The sequence below is a fragment of the Loxodonta africana genome, chromosome 23, assembly GCF_030014295.1.
Source record: "Loxodonta africana isolate mLoxAfr1 chromosome 23, mLoxAfr1.hap2, whole genome shotgun sequence".
Classification (NCBI taxonomy): domain Eukaryota; kingdom Metazoa; phylum Chordata; class Mammalia; order Proboscidea; family Elephantidae; genus Loxodonta; species Loxodonta africana.
The window spans coordinates 55,546,278-55,565,664 of record NC_087364.1 but is presented as its reverse complement, the minus strand read 5'-3'; the positions used below and the strand labels follow the sequence as shown (position 1 = coordinate 55,565,664).

The window sequence follows — 19,387 nt, the reverse complement described above, 5'->3', positions numbered from 1 at the left end:
AATGTAGGAAAAAGTAGAGCTAAAAATCCCAATTCTGGCAAGAATACTGTGACTATGGTAATCTTATTCATTGTTGGTGGCAGTACTAATTGATTCAATTGTTTGAAAAGAGGCAGCCGGTATAAAGAACCATAAAAATTTCCAATATACCTCTATATTCTGTTTCTCAGATGTAAAATTAACTTACAAAATTTTTATAAGGATCTCTGAAGTCAGGTTTCACCATGGTGGGCCCTGGCTCCACCTTGCCAATAAAATTTTTCATTAAACTGCTATGGTATAATTAACTGGATTACAGTAAAAATAACTAGAGAAAATAGATTACTTCACTCAACAGATGAGGGTGAAGCTGGTCAAATGTTTATTAGTAGTACTCATTATTTACATTCAGCCTCACTTTCAAAAAAAATTGACGTTGCTTTCAGAGATAGGTATGAGAGCATTTAAAAAAATCAGAATTAATGAAAACTGAGGATGGGAAAGTAAATTGAAGCCAGAACTAAGTTGAGGACACATGGTAGAGCCACAAAGTTGGCATTGAGATTCTCAGCCACCAAACAAAAGAAAATATTCCCAATGTCTTTGAGAAAAAACAATCTAGTTATCGGAAGAACCACAGCCTTGCCTGGCACTGAGTCCTGAAAGAAATTTGGCTGTGGTTGTACAAGGAACTCAGAGACTGGACTACAGGGCCATGGGCACCTCCTTGGCCAATATGAGCCCCAATTACTAAATGAGCAACAATAGCTCTAGGGCCCAGAAACTTTCAGATGCTTGAGAGTGCCCACCTTCAGGCAAAGGCCAAGAGATTGTGGGTAATGTCAGGACTTTGGGCATTGTGTTTGTTGGGAAGTAAAGTGCCTGGTCTTCTCTCTGCCCATTGCATGTCCCAAAATGTTAATCTCATTTAGGTGAAAAGATTGGCATAATCTCCAGCCAAGACACCTAGGCAGTCCCATGTCACACCTTTACGTATTAAAGTTAAAACATGAAATTGATAACAGATGAGAAATATTATTCAAGGATCTGTTCATTGTCTGGTTTTAAATGATAACTGGAAATGTAAGACTGGCTTGAGAAGAAGTTACCAAGGAATGGTAGAAGCAGCAGTTCAGAAAAGTAGACACTGCAAGCCTACTCTTAATCAGTTGGGCCAATGGCCATTGTAATTTCTGTCAGAAGGCATTGGCATTGTTTAATCCATTCTACTGGATGTGAATCCACCCTTGCAACCCTTTCTACATGGGTTAACCTATTAAGGAATTTGTGTCTGATTTGTAGTTCTGCTAATTAAACGATGGTGAAAAGTAAGAGGAGAGTCCCTGGGTGGTGCAAATGTTTAAGCACTCTGCTACTAACTGAAAGATTGGCAGTTCAAACCCACCCAGAGGTGCCTCAAAAGAAGAGCCTGGCAATCTACTTCCCAAAGGTCACAGCCATTGAAAACCCTAGGTAGTGCAGTTCTACCCTGAAACATATGAGGTTACCATGAGTTGGAGTTGACTCAACAGCAATTGGTAAGAGGCAGGAGAAAAAGTCACTAGAATGTAATAATAATAACAAGGATGTTATAAAAGTCGGGCCATGAAGAAAGGGATCTGGAGAGGAAATTTAAGACTATGAAAGGACACCGCACAGAGGTGATTCTCATTAGTGGTGTGCTTTATGAGGCAGGATGAGAACAAGCTAGCGATTTAAACAAACTCAAGTCAAAGTCCCAGTTTAACAGCTCTACAATCTTGGGGGACTCTTTTAACTCACTCTCACCTCTTCTGCAAACTATGCTCAAACACAGTTCTAACATTGTCCCCCATCCCTGGTATCTCAGTTTCCTCATCTAAAAATGGTGACCAATAACACTTATTCAATACATTTATTGTGAAAATGAAGTAAAAGAAAAAATGGAAAACACCTAAGAGTCAGTGCTTAACGCAGTGCGAGTGCTCAGTAAGGAGAAAAATTAAGGTTTGCTAGACGTGAATAAAACAAAAACAGGCTTGAAATGAAGTGAAAAACTTGGTATGATCCAAAGGCAGCTTCATAACTAAATGAGGAGAGGAGGGAATTATGGATTCTCCTTGCTTAATTGCCACTTTATACCAAGTGCCACACAGTTTTTGGTACATAGTTAGAGCTCAAAAAATGTTTTGTTTTGTTTTGTTTTTCAATGTTTTATTCCCTTTACCTCACTTTCCCTAATGTTAACATATTACGTAGTCATATGTGATTACCAAAGCCAGAAATCAATGAATAGTATTGAATGAACATCAAATGTATATTTTTACATTATCAAAAGTAGGATTATTATTCATAGAGCTAGGATGGTTTCTTTCAAGGAACACAGGAATGAAAAGCCTATTTGAATCTTAAACACTACTAAGTACCAGAATTCCAAATTTGTTTTTGACAGGAAAAATCAATTCCTTTAATTAAAGGGGTGACTTTATTACGGATCCACCGAGGTGAACCTGCCTAACTACCAGATATAAAATTTAGGAGTAAAATACTTGATCATTGTGATTCGCCAGAATTTTGGGGCTCAAGATTCATGGTGAAGACATGAACTTCAGCTTATCGCACAAATCAGGATTTACAACGACAAAATATAGGTGCAAATTATGTAGAACGTGAGTTATTCTTTTCTTTTGTAAGAAAAGTACATTTCATATCATAACTCTCTGTTATGAATATCTCTATAGACTGCATAGACATTTATCACAGCCCCGCCAATTCCATGAAGAGACAGTAAGTCAAGGACTTACCTAATTTGTGTCAAGAGCAAGGAAAAGATGTGTCAACAACAGCATTTTTTTCCATCCCAGTGACAGGTTAGCACTCCAACTGTCACTGATCCATTGGAATTTCCTGCTTCCTCTTTCAATGAATTTTTTTCCCCTTTTCTATTGAAGTAAAAAATTGAAATCAGCTGGGCAGAGTAGGAGTATGACAACTTGCGCCCACAAATGGCCTCTGAAATAATTATTCACGATACACTATGGATTGTAGTAAAATCCATCTATTCAGACTCAGAAGTACTGGAATTGTTTTTAAAGATTCACAACAATAATTGGCATTTCAAATCAGGACACTTTGATCATCGTATAAAATAAATGATGCTCAGTTTATTTATAGCATTAAATGACATTTTTAAGGAATTTTTTTGACTGTGAATGAGATGAAGGGTAGCTCTCTGTTAACTAAAATAAACATGTCTAAACATTCCAGGTAAATAGATGTTTCGCCTGTAGGTCTTTTTTCTTCTCCCTCTCTCCTTCGTTTTCCTTTTCCTTCTTTGTGTTGGCTTTCTTGGCTTCCTGTGCCCCAGACTCTCTGCGGAGATACCTTGATTGATTGTTGCTGAAAACCCTAATCATCACTGGCCCACAGGTAACATGTTCAAAATAGCACAGGTGAACGAGAACACTTAACCCGGTGTACAAGAAAGAACCCAGTGTACCAGAACAAACATATAGGCGTGAGTTTGACTTATATAGGTTTGTTCTCGTATGCTGTACAAGAACAAACGCTTCTCTGGGAAAGAGGAGGGCTGTGGTCTAGCCTCCATTCTACCACTGAGCAGTTACGAAAGTACAGGCAAAGGTTTAAACACCTGGCAGTTATTAGTTGCTGTTTCCTGAAGAAGAGGGACAACGCTATGTCTTCTGTCTGAAGAGCTCATGTATTGAGATCTTCGTGGTTATAATCAAAAGCAAGTACCCCCTCCTTTCTTCTTTTGTTTTTTCTTTCTTCTTCTTTTTTCTAATTTTATTTTGCTTTGGGTGAAAGTTTACAGTACAAATTAGTTTCTCATTCAAAAATTTATACATAAATTGTTTTGTGACATTGGTTGCAGTCCCTGCAATGTGTCAGCACTCTCTTCCTTTCCCTTTACACCATGGGTTTCCCATATCCATTCGTCCAGTTTTCCTGTCCCTTCCTGCTTTATCATTTTTTACTTTTGGGCAGATGTTGCCCATTTGGTCTCATATATTTGATAGATCTAAGAAGCACTGTCTTAGTACTGCTGTAACAGAAACACCACAAGTGGATGGCTTTAACAAAGAGACGTTTATTTTCTCACAGCAAAGTAGGCTAAAAGTCCAAATTCAGGGTGTCAGCTCCAGGGGAAGGCTCTCTCTCTCTCTCTCTCTCTTTCTCTCTCTCTGTCAGCCTTCTCATCAACCTTCCCCCAGACTAGGAGCTTCTCTATGCAGGGACCATGGGTCCAAAGGATGTGCTGTGCTCCTGGCACTGCTTTCTTGGTGGTACGAGGTCCCCCGTCTCTCTGCTCACTTCTGTCTTTTGTATCTCAAGAGGTTGCCTCAAGACACAATCCAATCTTATAGACTGAGTCCTACCTCACTAATACAGCTGCTGCCCATCCTCCCTCATTAACATCATATAGGCAGGATTTACAAAATGTAGGAAAGTCACACAATACCGGGAACCATCGCCCAGGCAAATTAATACACATATTTTGGGGGGGACATAATTCAATCCATGCCAAAGCATGTTCCTCACATGTGTTATTGTTTGTTTTATATTCTTGTCTATCGTTTTTTTTTGTTGTTCCACCTGCACTTATCTTGGCTCCTAAAACTTCTGAGTTAAGTTTTGAACCTAGGATCCTAGGAACTAAATCTGGTGGTCTAGATTCATGACCATCCTCTTTTTGTTTTAAGGTCTGTCATTTTATAGAGCTCTCACACTCTGCCCCAGTACTCAGTTATTCCATTTTTGTCAGGTTTTGCTACCTCTCCAGAAAGTCCTTAGATGCACAGCCTTTCCTGACAGAGATCTTTTCTTAGGAAGGAGCACCTCGTGGTGAAAGAACAAGGACTTTGTAGTCAGAGGTACGGATCCAAATCCTGGCTCACTAGCTGTGTGACCTTGTCCAAGTCACTTAACCTGAGCCTCAGTTTCCTTCTCTCTCAACATTCTTACAAAGCCAATGTGCAGACTAAGTCAGGTAATCAGTGCCTGGCCACGCTGTTTATGTAGGAAGGGAATGCCTTCCAAGTGAAGTGACATACGGAGCTGATGTCAAGAAACAAAAAGTGTGTATCTTTATGTAGCTTCTTTCTTTCCTCACTTTAAAAGTCTCTGATCATAAAAATAATTAAACAAATAAACATGCAATTTAAAAGGTAAATAAATATGTCTTTGCCATAATTTCTAGCTGCAGAGCAAAGTCAAAAAGACTGTATTAGTCAAGGTAGGCTAACTTCTCAACAGGGAACTGCCAGAAATTCAAGCTGGATTCAGACATGGAATGAGGGATATCATTGCTGATGTCAGATGGATCTTGGCTGAAAGCAGAGACTACCAGAAAGATGTTTACCTGTGTTTCATTGGCTATGCAATGGTACTCAACTGTGAGGATCATAACAAATTACAGATAACATTGCAAAGAATGGGAATTCCACAACACTTAATTGTGCTCATGCGAGACCTGTACATAGACCGAGAGGCAGTTGTTTGAATAGAACAGAGAGATACTGCATGGTTTAAAATTAGGAAAGGTTTTAAATTAGAAAAGAGGATGATCATGAATCCAGACCACCAGATTGGGTTCTTCGAATCCTAGGTTCAATACCTAACTCAAAAGTTTCAGGATCCCAAGATCAGCGAGGGGAAAGGAGGGGTGGGAGAAAAGAAAAAACAAAAGAAGGAGGGAGGGGGTAATTACTTTTGATTGTGACTATAAAGATCTCAAGAGATGAACTCTTCAGACAGACGAGGCATCATTGCCCCTGTTTTTCAGGAAACAGCAACTAATACTACCAGACATTTAAACCCTTGCCTGTTCTTTCCTAAGTTTTCCTGTACTTTTGTAACACTCACCTGTTAATGACAGTACAAGAAGGGTTTAAATGTCTATCAGTATTAGTTGCTGGAAGCAGCAGTCAGGAAATCAACTGGCACATTGCACTGGGCAAACCGGTTGCAAAAGAATTCTTTAAAATGTTAAAAGCAAAGATGTCACTTTCGAGGACTAAGGTAAGGCTGACCCAAGCCATGGTGTTTTCAGTTGCCTTATATGCATGGGAAAGCTGGACAATGACTAAGGAAAATGGAAGAAGAATTATGCTTTTGAATTATGGTGTTGGTTATACCATGGACTGTCAGAAGAATGAACAGACCTGTCTTGGAAGAAGTACAGCCAAAATGCTCCTTGGAAGCGAGGATGGCGAGACTTCATCAACATACTTTGGGTATGTTATCAGGAGGGACTGTCCCTGGAGAAGGATATCATGCTCGGTAAAGTAGAGGATCAGCAAAAAAGAGGAGGGCCCTCAATGAGATGGATTGCCCCAGCGGTTGCAATAATGGGCTTAAACGTAACGATGATTATAAGGATGGCGCAGGACTGGGCTGTTTCGTTTTTTTGTATATAGGGTCACTACGAGTTGGAACCAGCTCAATGGACCCTAATAACAACAATTTTTGATAAATTTTTTCAGGTGTGATAATGTTATTGTGATTATGTGAGAAAATACCAATATTTAGAGATGCATGCTGAAATATTAAGGAGTGAAATATTTTGATGTCTATAATTTAATATAATTTACTTTAACCTGTTGCCATGGAGTCTATTTCAATTCACACCAACCTGTTTACTTTAAAGTACTTCAAAACTAATTGCAACAAATATGGCAACGTGCTAATAATTGTTAAATATTGGTAATGGCACAGGTGAATATGTGCTTTCCTCTTTTAGGTATTTTTGAAAATTTTCATAATTAAAAGTACAAAAATTTGAAAAGAGTGTATCAGTTTTTAGGCAGAGAGCCCTGGGTTCCCGTCCCAACTGGACCACTTACTTTTTTATGGGGTTCGGACAAGTCACTTAATGCTCTATGATTCAGGGTCGTCATTCTGCAAGTAACAGAATCCACTTCATAGGACTGTTGTGTGGATAAAATGAGTTAGAGCATGTAAAGAGCTCAGAGCAATGACTGGCATGTAGTAAGCTCTCAACAAATGTTAGCTGTAATTGCTTCATGTAGGAGGAGGTGGACAGAATTAAGTTTGAGTCCTTGCTCCTTCTTTATTAGCTAGGCTGCCTAGGGCTGTTGGCTTACCCTCACTAAAACTCAGTTTTCATTTTTGAAATGGAGGCAATAATATGTAATAATACTTTATATGTATATAAAGTCCCTTGCACATGGTGACCACTTAATAGATAACAGCTTTGACTACATGGTTGTCTGAGAGTAGCTATACTTTCACAGAAGACTTCAGTGCCTTACTGGGATGTCCTGGCACTGTAACTGTGCAAATGGAAAGTCCTTTTGGTCTCCACTCACCTCCAGACAAAAATCATTCCATGTGGGTGGCTGCTCACTCTGTGCATATGGTGTGACTGTGCTTTAGGTAAGGATCTCTGCTTAGTTGGATGGATTGTGTGGGGCAGGGGCAGGGGCAGTAGAAGAACTGGGCTTTTTCATGAACAGAATGTGAAGACCCAGAAAAAAAGGAAGAACAGAAGGAAGGAAGGAATGAAGGGAAGAAAGAAGGAAGGAAGGAGAGCAGAAAGAAAGAAAGGGAAGGAGGGAGGGAGGGAAAAAGGAAGGAGAGGACTGGGTAGTCTATTACATGTTCATTTCCACTTCAACCCATGAAATAGTCCATGAAAGTGAAAGCAATTTTCATCACAGCCATCATTTGTTATTTCTAAAGCATTCACAGTTTACAGACAGACAAATATCTCTAGCTGTTTTTGTGAAGCTCCAGCCAGCTCTGCTCTTTTTCAATGTGGAACTTAAAAAGCTCAGAGGATTTAGGGATTACTGGCCCTTACTAGAATTGACTCGACGGCAACAGGTTTGGGGCCTTACTCGGGAGTTCCTGGGTGGTGTAAACAGTGAAAGTACTTGCTGCTAATCAAAAGGTTAGCAGTTTGAGTCCACACAGAGGCACCTTGGAAGAAAGGCCAGGCAATCTATTTCTGAAAAATCAGTCATTTAAAACCCTGTGGAACACAGTTCTACTCTGGCACACATGGGATCACAATGAGTTGGAATCAGCTTGATGGCAAATGGTTTTTGAGCCTTAAAATATAATATCACCACAGAAGATAGCATTTATAATTTTTGGTTCTTATGGTTATACAGACTTTTGATGGTGTCATTGGTTCAATGAAAAGAAAAACATATTTACTTTTGCACTGAGTCTCTCTAGTCTTCCTTTTCTCTCCTAGCAGCTATCTCTTTTTTTCCCCACTGTAGATACCGAGGGGCTTCTAGTTTCCCCCTTTTCCTGTTATTGAATTCTGCTGTTAGGAAAAGATGCGCTGTCAGGTATTTACATAAAGTGCCAAAGATTGAAAATAGATCAAAGCATATGCATGAGCAACAGGGAATAAACAGTTAAGGGCAAACAAATGTGAAAGAGTTAATCTAATGGATTTTTATGGCTTCTAAGACAGAAATATGAGCTTGAGTTACCCAATATCTATGTTTTTGTCTCCCGGTGCACACAGCTAAACTACATTTCCCGCCTCCCATGCCACCAGCTAAGGCCATGTGATAGAGTTCTGGACAACTGAATGTGAGCAGGAGTGATGTGCCTTGTTGCAGGAATGGCCCATAGAAGCTTCCCATGTGTGGTCATCACTCTTTTGTCTCTCCTTGTCTTTCTCATCAGATGTCTTAAAGGAAAGTACTTCAAGGATCAAGACAAGGGTGGAGCCACGCCTGTGTCCATGAATGACTCTGTGGAATAGTATGTCTCTCCAGACCCCGCTATTCATCATCGCGCTGAAGTGTGAGCAAGAAATAAAATATTGTTGTGTTGTTCTGGCTCATAGTGACCCTATGTACAATAGAACAAAACTTTACCTGGTCCTGCACCATCCTCACAATTGTTGTTATACTTGAGCCCACTGTTGCAGCCACTGTGTCAATCCAGCTCATTGAGGGTTTCCTCTTTTTCACTGACCCTACACTTTACCAAGCATAATGTCCTTCTCCAGGGACTGGTCCCTCCTGATAACATGTCCAAAGTACATGAGACGAAGTCTCACCATTCTCGTTTATAAGGAGCATTCTGGCTGTACTTCTTCCAAGACAGATATGTTGGTTCTTCTGGCAGTCCATGGTATGTTCAATTTTCCTCACCAACACCATAATTCAAAGGTATCAGTTCTACTTCAGTCTTCCATACCTTAGTCCTCAAAGTGCCATCTTTGCTTTTTAACACTTTGAAGTCTTTTGCAGCAGATTTGCCCAATGCAATGCGCCATTTGATTTCTTGACTGCTGCTTCCATGGGTGTTGATTGTGGATCCAAGTAAAATGAAATTGTTGACAATTTCAATATTTTCTCCATTTATCATGATGTTGCTTATGGTTGCAGTTGTGGGGATTTTATTTTCTTTATGTTGAGGTGTAATCCATACTGAAGCTTGTAGTCTTTGATCTTCATTAGTAAGTGCTTCAAGTCCTCTTCACTGCCTGCAAGCAAGGTTGTATCATCTGCATATTTCAGGCTGTTAATGAGTCTTCCTCCAATCCTGATGCCCTGTTCTTCTTCATATAATCCAGCTTCTTATGTTGTTTGCTCAGCATACAGACTGAATAAGTGTGGTGAAAGAATACAACCCTGACACACACCTTTCCTGACTTTAAACCACATAGTATTCCCTTATTCTGTTCAAATAACTGCCTCTTGGTCTATGTACAGGTTCTGCATGAGCACAATTAAGTGTTCTGGAATTCCCATTCTTCGCAATGTTATCCATAATTTGTTATGATCCACGCAGTCGGATGCCTTTGCATAGTCAGTAAAACACTGATAAACATCTTTCTGGTATTCTCTTCTTTCAGCCAAAGATCCACATGACATCAGCAATGATCTCCCTTGTTCCACATCCTCCTCTGAATCTGGCTTAAATTTCTGGAAGTTCTATGTCAATGTACTCCTGCAACTCTTAAGAGGAATTTAGAAGGTAGCTCTAAATACCAATTACAACCACATGACCAGTTGCAAAAACAAGGACTGTAATTGTCATGAGTATTTCTTCTTCGTATGTGTGCCTCAAATATTTTTTTTCTTTGCTTATAAAATACAAGATATATACAGGGCTAGTGCATTTTCAGTTGTACACGTTAGTTGTATCATTTTAGGCACAGGTAAGACTCTGTAGCTTTCTTTATTTAGAGACTATTTATGGTTATTTATTTACGTGTTCAGGTGCCAGTTTGACAAGGGGTGGGCTGTGATGGTTAAGATTGTGTGTCAACTTGGCTGGGCTGTGATTCTCAGTGGTTTGGCAGTTATGTAATGATGTAATTTGGCAACTACTTAATGATGCAGCCATCCTCCACGATATGATCAGCCAATAAGTTATAAGGGGAGTTTCCTTGGGGATGTAGCCTGCCGCCAATATATATGTACACATTCTGGCAAAGCTGGCTGGTTTACTCTGGATCCTGCATCCGGCTCATCATCATCTGACCTCTGGTTCATGGGACTTGAGCAGCAGCTTGCTGTCTTACCTGCCAATTTTGAATTCGTCAGCCCCTGCAGCTACATGAGTCAAGAGAAGCCTCCAGCCTGGTGCCTAACCCACAGACTTGGGACTTGCCAGCCTCTACAACCCCATGAGCTATTTCCTTGAGATAAATATCCCTCTCTCTCTCCATATGTGTGTGTGTGTGTATATATATATATATATACACACACATACACTTCACCAGTTTTGCTTCCCTGAAGAACCTAGCCTAAGAAATTTTAAGACAATTAACTTCTAAATTCTTAACGATTTCCCAGTCATTCCAAAAATATCTTTGTACAACGTGTTTGTTCAAATCAATATCTTTTGAAAGGTCGTGGAGAGCATTTGGTCATTATGTAATCTGAAACACCCCCTCTCCCACTTCTTTCCTCCCCCCACCATGACATTAACTTGTGACAAAGCCTAGACCAGTTGTCTGATCTGCCTTTTGGATTTGTTTGATTATTTCCTTGTGGTGTTAGTTAAGTTATTCCTTGTCTGTTGTTTTTTTTTTTTTTTTTTTAAATAGAAACTATATCTAAAGTCTTAAATAGACCCACTTTTGGCGAGAATATTTCATAGGCGATACTTTAGTTTCTCATGCTACTGTAACAGGAATATCACAAGTGGGTGGCTTTAAAGAACAGAAGTTTGTTTTCTCACAGTTCAGGAGGCCGTAGTCCAAATTCGGTGTGTGGCTCGAGGGGGAGGTCCCTTTTTTGTCTATTTCACTATCTAGTAGCTAGCAACCCTTGGTTCCTTGGCAATCTTCACATGGCATCTATCCGCCCCTGCTTGTGCTTGTTTATCTCTGTGTCTATGCTGCTTCTTGTAACCCAGTTGTGATTGGGCTTAGGACACTCTGATATGGCCTCATCAACATAACAAAGAAAATTCTACCCCCAAATAGGGTTACACCCTAACTCCTATACTTAGAATTCCAGCACATATTTTGGGGGGACACAATTTATTCTGCAAAAGGTGATATTGGTACTTCATATTGCACCACATATGGAGTTTCATAATGTCAGAGAGGCGACAGCGAGATACCCTTACTGCCACTCAATCAGCAAGCAATCTGGGGGAGTGTGTGGTGATGGTCCCCCTCACCCTTTGTTTAGGGCTCTCAGTATCCACTGCGGATGCTTGAATCATCATTCCCTCCAAACTGAAACCAAAGCCACCGCCATCGAGTTGATTCTGACTCATAACAACCATATAGGACAGAGTGGAACTGCCCCATAGGGTTTCCAAGGAGCACCTGGGGGATTCGAACTGCCAACCTTTTGGTTAGCAGACGTAGCATTTAACCACTACACCACCAGGGTTTCTCATCATCATTCCCATAAGGGCTATAAAATGGTGACTTTCCAACCATATTATTCCACCTACATTCATAGCTGCCGTGTTCTTTAAAGAGCGGTTTTTCTTCATTAACTGGACGATTTGGTTACCCTGAAATACAGTTTCTTCTGGAAAGATGTTAAATATTTAAGTATTTTTAACCACCAGTTTTCAGAATAAAGAGTCAGTGTGATAATCGTCTCCAACGGTGACAAGTTTTGTTTTGGGGGCTTTCTCTTTTTTCGAGTGTAATTATGGACTTGTGGAGTTTTATGCATTCATAGTCATTTTTTTTTATACTCAAACTCCCTCAGACTTGGCCACTATATAATCTTAAGTAAAAACCTTCTGGACCTAGATCAAGGTCTAGGCTCAAATCCAGACCTGTCATGTATAACTGGGTAACTCTTGCCTCTTTGTGCCTCAGTCTCTTCAGGAATAAAACTGGAATGAAAAATCTGCATATGGCTTATAATGTTGTTGCAGTAAGTAAATGAGACAGTTCAGCTACTAGGCTCAGCAAAGGGTGTAGCACACGGTAAGAATGTGATAAACGTTAGTCGTTCCTATTTTCATACCAGTGACATTACCATCCACTGCCAAGTCTGCTAGAGAAGAGATTAGGGTTTGGGGATAGGGTGGTGAAGGGAAGAACAAGAGGCACAAATGTCCTAGAGGAAAGGTCGTCACTCAGAACAGTAACACAGAGGAGAGTTTTGGAGACCCAAGGAACAGGTAAAGGAACAGGGCACCTGGGGGAGGGAAGAAGACAGGATGGAGAATTAAAATTTCCTCAAAAAAATTTTTTTTTCTTTGTCATTTTCCCAGGTCCTACTATATTCTGAGATGTAAGAAAAACATCAGTAAACCCTAGGTGAGTGGCTGTTTCACAATCTGTCAGAGTACAAAGGTCATAGGCATATGTAGGCATCAGGTGACTTGCCCACCTGTCCCGCCAAGCCCATCCCAAGTGGGCTGTGTGGCTGAACAACTAAGCTGCTTGGTTTATAGGAGCCTGTGAGGAGAGCTCAATATCACCTTGAAAGAACAAAGATCCTAGGAAATACTTAAAATAGGCATTTTTCTACCAAAAAATCCCACATAGACTGAAAAGGTTTTTTTTTTTTTTTTTAAGTGAAAAGATAGAATTCAAAATTTTCTTAAAGTGTGAAAGATTATTTTAACCTAGTTTTTTTTGAATTGTACTCTGAGATGTGTTATTCTCCCCCAAACTAAGGTAAAGGAGCAAGACTTGCACTTTACCAGAAACTTTAAAGGAGAATGTTGAAGGAAATATTTTTCTTCAATGTCACATTGCACATTTTATGCTGGGGATATAATTCTATTAAAAATGCTTAGTAACCATCAAAAGGGGAAAAAAAGGTAATAGGCTTGGCTTGATAAGAGGGATTTCTTCAAATTAAGAGCTGTTGTCAGGGACAGACTACTCAATAAGCAATATACACACGGGCTAACTTGTGCTGGCTTACTTATCCACAGTGCACAATTTCACCTGTTCTTCACCACATCAAAGATATTGTTCCTCCGCCCTATCCTTCAGAATATTTGCTGGCACCTACCCATCAGAATACAGCCCAGGTCACCTCTGTCTTCCCAAACACGCTCAGTGGTGATGTAGCCCAGGAGTCACACAGAGATCATGTAAGCACGTTTGTGTGTGTGTGTGTATGTGTGTGTGTGTGTGTGTAGGGATGGAATGAGTGCTTTCTTTCTTTATCCTTTCTTTAATAAAAGGCTTTTGTTTCCCTCAGAACTCATCAGGAACTGACTCTGGAATTTATAGAGATGACCGAAGCTATATCATTCGTTCAAATAGTCCTGGGCCTATTAGGTGTGGTGTTCATGGCACCCGAAATCCCCAGTCATGTCTCTTTTTAATGCGTGTTCAACTTTGCTTTGGAACCACACTCAGTGGACAAGCATGCCTCCAGAGAATGTTGAGTGACTTGAAAAATACTTGGCTCCCGGACAAGAAACGTAAAACAAAGCTAAGTGTGTAACGTCTAACAAAGGAACATTTAGAACCTTCTTCGGGCAGAATCAAAGCAACAAAAAACTCCCTCGTCCTCCTCCCCCAAACAGAAACGGGGGAAAACATCCTGGAAAATAAATACCAATTGCCAGAGATCAGTTACTACCAAGACACGCGAAGTTTCAAATCAACCACTCTCATTTTGTTCCCCTAAACCACGGCCACTAATAACCTCTGAAAATGTCGACTGATTATCTCCTTTCTGCTTGGTTGGAATTTCTGCAGCAAAATGTTCAGATTGGAGGGAAATAAAGACCTAGCAGCTCGAATTCAAAAAAGTTTGAACCTGAACTCGTTTATTTATATTTCAGAATTCTGAGGCAGATTACCAGGAAGGCATCCAAAACCTCAGAAGCCAAAACTTCTGCCAAACATTTTTTCGGCTTGGCAATCAGTAATATGATACAGTCGGATCATTAAAGAAATCCTGTCCCAAAGCCCCATGAAGTTTCTAAGGCACAGTTGAAATGCATTTCCTTCACAGACTTGTATGCATGATAAGGGTCCACCTGTGCATAAGGAAACGGTGTAGTGGATTAGACTCCTTGACAGAAAATACAACCAACCAACCAAAATAAACCTACATTTCATTTCTATCTGGAGACATGCATGGCTGTGTGTTAATGAAGCAGTAATCTTTTTCTCATCTCAAAAAGGAGTTGTTTATTACTCTTTTGCTTTGGAGATAACATTCACTTTTCAACAATCATGTATAAAAGACCTACCACGTAGACTCACTGTGTAGAAGGTAGAGCCTTGGTGGCACAGTGGTTAAGAGCTCAGGCTGCTAACCAAAAGGTCAGGAGTTCGAATCCATCAGCCTCTCCTTGGAAACCCTATAGGGCAGTTATACTCTGTCCTATAGGGTCACTATGAGTCGGAACGACACGATGTTCTCAAGGGACATAATACATGGTGGTAGGTAGGGGGGAGAAGGGAGTCCCTGGGTGGTGCAGTTAACATGCTTGGCTGCTGACTGCAAGGCTGGAGGTTCAAGTCCACAGAGAGGCACCTTGGAAGAAAGACCTGGTGATCTACTTCCAAAAAATCAGCCGTTGAAAAGCCTATGGAGCACAGTTCTACTCTAATACACATGGGGTCACCATGAGTCAGAGTAGACATGAAGGCAACTAGTTAGGGGGAGAGGATATATACAAGTATACAACAAGGTGGAAAGTGTTACTTACCTTAAGACAGGTAAGATAAGGTGGATATTCAGAGGAGGTCAGAAAAGGCTTCAGGAAGCAGACAGATTGAGAGCTGTGTCCAGAAAGGGTCATGGGATCTGGACAAAAAAGAGAAGGTCTTTTGAGTCTCCCGATGGTTCATTTAGTGCTTTGTTGTCTAAAATACTCTATTTCCTCATTTCCAGCCTGGTCAAGTTTATATCCAGTAATAGCCTTAAACCGAAGCTGATTATTTGAGAACACATATTTCTTGCCCACACATTTAAATCAAGTTAGATTTAATCTCACAATTCCGTTCAATCACAGTTTCCTTTGTATGCTACAATTTATTTGTTCATCTGACTTGTCTCTGGGCACCTGCTGCTTAAAATAACTTTAACCAGGAACAAGACAAGCCTAGTGGTGCAGTGGAGCCATTCTTAATCAAGACTAATGTGAAAATAGGAGTCTGAATGATTTGGCCTCATAAGCTCATTCCCACTTTGCCTACAAAGGGTTCTTATACAGTAAGTCCTACGGTTGCAAATGTCTGACTTACAGAAAACTGGTACTTACCCTTTAATGTTATGGAAATTTGCTCTCACTTTGAAAGGATGGAACCAAGCCCTACTCATAATAAACTCTTCATCACAGTCACCCTCACTTGCTGTAGGTGCAGCTTTTAAGTCATTGCACTAAAAACAAAAAATCAAACCCATTGCCACAGAGTTGATTTGGCTCACAGCGACCCCATAGGACAGAATAGAACTCCCCCATAGAGTTTCCAAGGATCACCTATTGGATTTGAACTGCTGACCTTTTGGTTAGCAGCCATAGCTCTTAACCACTACACCACCAGGGTTTTCTATTGTACTAAAAAGTAAGGCTAAATAAGAACTGTATGTACCTGTTCCGACTTCCCTACAAATTCTTAAAGACACACTTAGGAACAGATCTCGTTTGTAACCTGGTGGGACTGCCTGTAATGAAGAAGCCTTCCTTTGCCACCATTCCATTGTGTCAGTCTATGGAAAAGAGAAAATCCACTGATTATAATTAAACCCATTTAAACAAGCATTTACTAAGGAATTTCTCCAAAGGTCCTGTTTCAGTTCTTGAGGATACAGGACGGCTGCTTGCAGGGATCTCACAGCCTACAGGGGAATACACAGCTACCCTCTCACACAGAGTAAGATCACTGAGCTGTAAATACAGAGTCTTGGAAGCACAAGGAACAAGCATGTCTGATGCTCACATTCCACATGATAAATGAATCTGGTTGCCCGTTTTTGCATATGTGGATTCATATTCCTCTTATTTAGCCTTCTAATTGTAAGGTAGGCTCAAAGTGTTCTTTAAACAGTTTTTGAATTAGCTTTAGAGTCTATTTATATATAAGCCACGTGCAAAATAATTAGTATTATTTTTAAATCATCTGTGGATATTGACAAAAATCACTGGTTTCATTTACTAAACTTGGATATGAATGATTTATTTTTTTAATTTTTCCAATGTTCAGATATACCTTCAAATCCAAAGGTATACTACCATTGAGCATGTTGAAAAACATGCCACATACTTAGAAAGTAAAATTAAAATATATGTGTTTGAACAGAGACTGGAGAAACCCCAAGAATATAGCCCCTGTACTTTTTTACCCACTTTTAGCTCAGTAATGAAGTCACTCCTGAGGTTGACCCTTCAGCCAAAGATTAGACAGGCCCACAAAACAAAGTGAGACTAAAGGGGCACACCAGGCCAGGGGCAAGGACTAGAAGGCAGGAGAGGACAGGAAAGCTGGTAATAGGGAACCCACGGTCAAGAAGTGGAAGGATTGACATGTCGTGGGGTTGTTAACCAATGTCATAAAACAATATGTGTGCTAACTGCTTAATGAGAAGCTAGTTTGTTCTGAAAACTTGATGTAAAGTACAATAAAGAAAAAAAAAGAATAATCCTATATATTTTTTTGAAAGTTGTCTAGAGATGTTTTTACTGACAGTGATGTAATTTCAATATACTTTTCTACCTCCTATGGCAAACTCCTACTCAGTGTTCACAACCCAATTCAGATATTGCCTCTATAGGGAAGTCCTACCAGATGTTTCTCTGTACTCCCACACTATTTCGTTGAAACCTCCAACTCCATTTCTACAACCAGTCCAAGCTACCACTAACCTGCCCCTTAGTTTCCTTATCAATAAAATGAGAATTATAACAAATAGTACTTATGAAAATTAATCAATACCTTCTAAGAGCAGCATGTGACTAATGGTATCATAAAAGCAATTGCTCTCATTACTGGCCCAAGTAATTATCACATAGTAGGTCACTCATTGAATAAAACAAGCAAATACGTATAACAAATATACCAGAATTTGTACATTCCAGAGTGTGTTAGATTCTTTCATAAAATGATTTACAATCATAGCTCATAAGTTAAAAATAAACTTTCATTGAGTCTAAAGCATAGCTTTATGCACTGAAAACAATATCAATTACTTTTATTTGCATAATGCCTCATAGTTTTACAAAGCACATTTACAGGGAGCACATTAATCTGATTTTCTTTCACACTACGTAATTCAGTTCCAGTGCCAATCTTAGATGACAAGCACTTAATATATTTGCCCATTTTGGCTCCACCTTCAAAAGTATCTAAACATCTGAGTTGTAATGGAAACCTGCAGTGCCTGTTTAATCAATGGGCTTCTAACATCCTTTTCATTATGATTATCATATGCCTATGCATTGGAAACTCTGCTGGCGTAGTGCTTAAGTACTACAGCTGCTAACCAAAGGCTCGGCAGTTTGAATCTGCCAGGCGCTCCTTGGAAACTCTATGGGGCAGTTCTGCCCTGTCCTAAAAAAAAAAAAAGTCCTAGAGGGTCACTATAAGTCGGAATCGACTTGACGGCACTGGGTTTGGTTTTGGGGTTTATGCAAACATTTCTTCCTCTGAACCTCACCTCTACCAGGATCTCCTCACTCTCCCAAAAAGGGATAGCTGCTTATTACTATTCCCTTTCTACTCCAGTACCAATAGCTCAGTGGGGAGAGGAGGGTAAAGTAAACACATGCATTTTACTTTCCACCCTACTGACTGGCCCACCATTTCCCTAGGCCATCATCCTCAAAACTATGATAATGAAGTGGTTTGTGTGACTGTAAAACAGGTGGCTCATTTTCCTACCAAGTGAGAAAACAGAGGTATCCAAACACAGTTTCAGGTACCACTCCCTGCTCAGCCATTTCAGAGAAATGGACTCACCATGTCTGGAAAGAGGTCACATGAAGAAAAAAATAAAAGCCTCTCTGGGTTTGTTGATCCTGTACAGATCCTACAAGTGGGTTTCAGGCCTATACTACAACAACTCCCTCTTTCTCTGGCAATAAAACGAAAGAGAAATATCATAGGAAAGACCACAAGAAGAACCGGTCAGAGCCTATTATCACAAACCCCTAGGAATGTATTTTTAATTCTGCCCTTCGGTTTTTAATTTTAAACATGAATAAAAAAATGCTCAAGTTTATCATGCATAAATTCCTTTAGCTTATTGCAAGGTAGTGATGGCAAGGCACACAAATAAGACCACAAGACATTCATTTAGAACCAGAACTAACAATTACAATTACGATGTTAGTTCAACGGTTAGAGTCCCAATCTTAGACTTCAGGCTTTTATTTTTTGCGAATGGTCTTGAGAAGAAGACATGACCACATTTCTAATTCAGTGGAATTTCTCCACTGGGTTCCAAGGCAGCAGTGGGCAGAGTCTCAGTAATAGTCTCTGGCAGGGCCTCCTCTTTGGCAAGTGTCAGGCTCTATAGAGGGACCTCTGTCTTCTTTCAAGGAAGGCACAGAAGTCCAGCACTTACATACAATTTTCTAACCTTGGCCTTGCACAATAAGGGCTGGGTGATGTCATGTTTAGTGTGTTAACATCTTTTCTTCAAGGGCAGATATTCACCTAATGTTACATCTTTTGGAGATTAAGGGGTGGTTTAAGACATACCTAATGTCTCAAGGCTACTTTACAGAGATATAACTTTATGTTAGATTTTTATTATCACATCATGAAGGTGCCAAGCCAAGGTAGGGAAGTTGTTTACAACATATCTCACATGCTTGATATACTTTTGTTTTTCTATTTTTAAGCTCAGAAAATATGTACTTTTAAGTCACATTCTAAGCAACTTGTGCATCTGTGGCTTAAAAGCATTTGTAGACGCAAGCCTAACAATTCCTTATTGATATTACAGTGACATATATAACACTGTCTTTTTTTTTATATACCTATGTGGTTTGAGAGCATTACAGAAAT

General features: G+C 39.9%; 1 long non-coding RNA gene across 1 annotated transcript in view; it reads right to left on the bottom strand.

The window, feature by feature from the left end:
- Positions 1-14,870: 14,870 nt before the first annotated feature.
- LOC111752322 (uncharacterized) overlaps positions 14,871-19,387 on the bottom strand; it is an 82,416-nt gene continuing 77,899 nt past the window's right edge. Inside the window, exon 7 of the long non-coding RNA XR_010319134.1 lies at positions 14,871-15,182. This is a non-coding gene — a long non-coding RNA (uncharacterized LOC111752322). The remainder of the gene's footprint in view (positions 15,183-19,387) is intronic.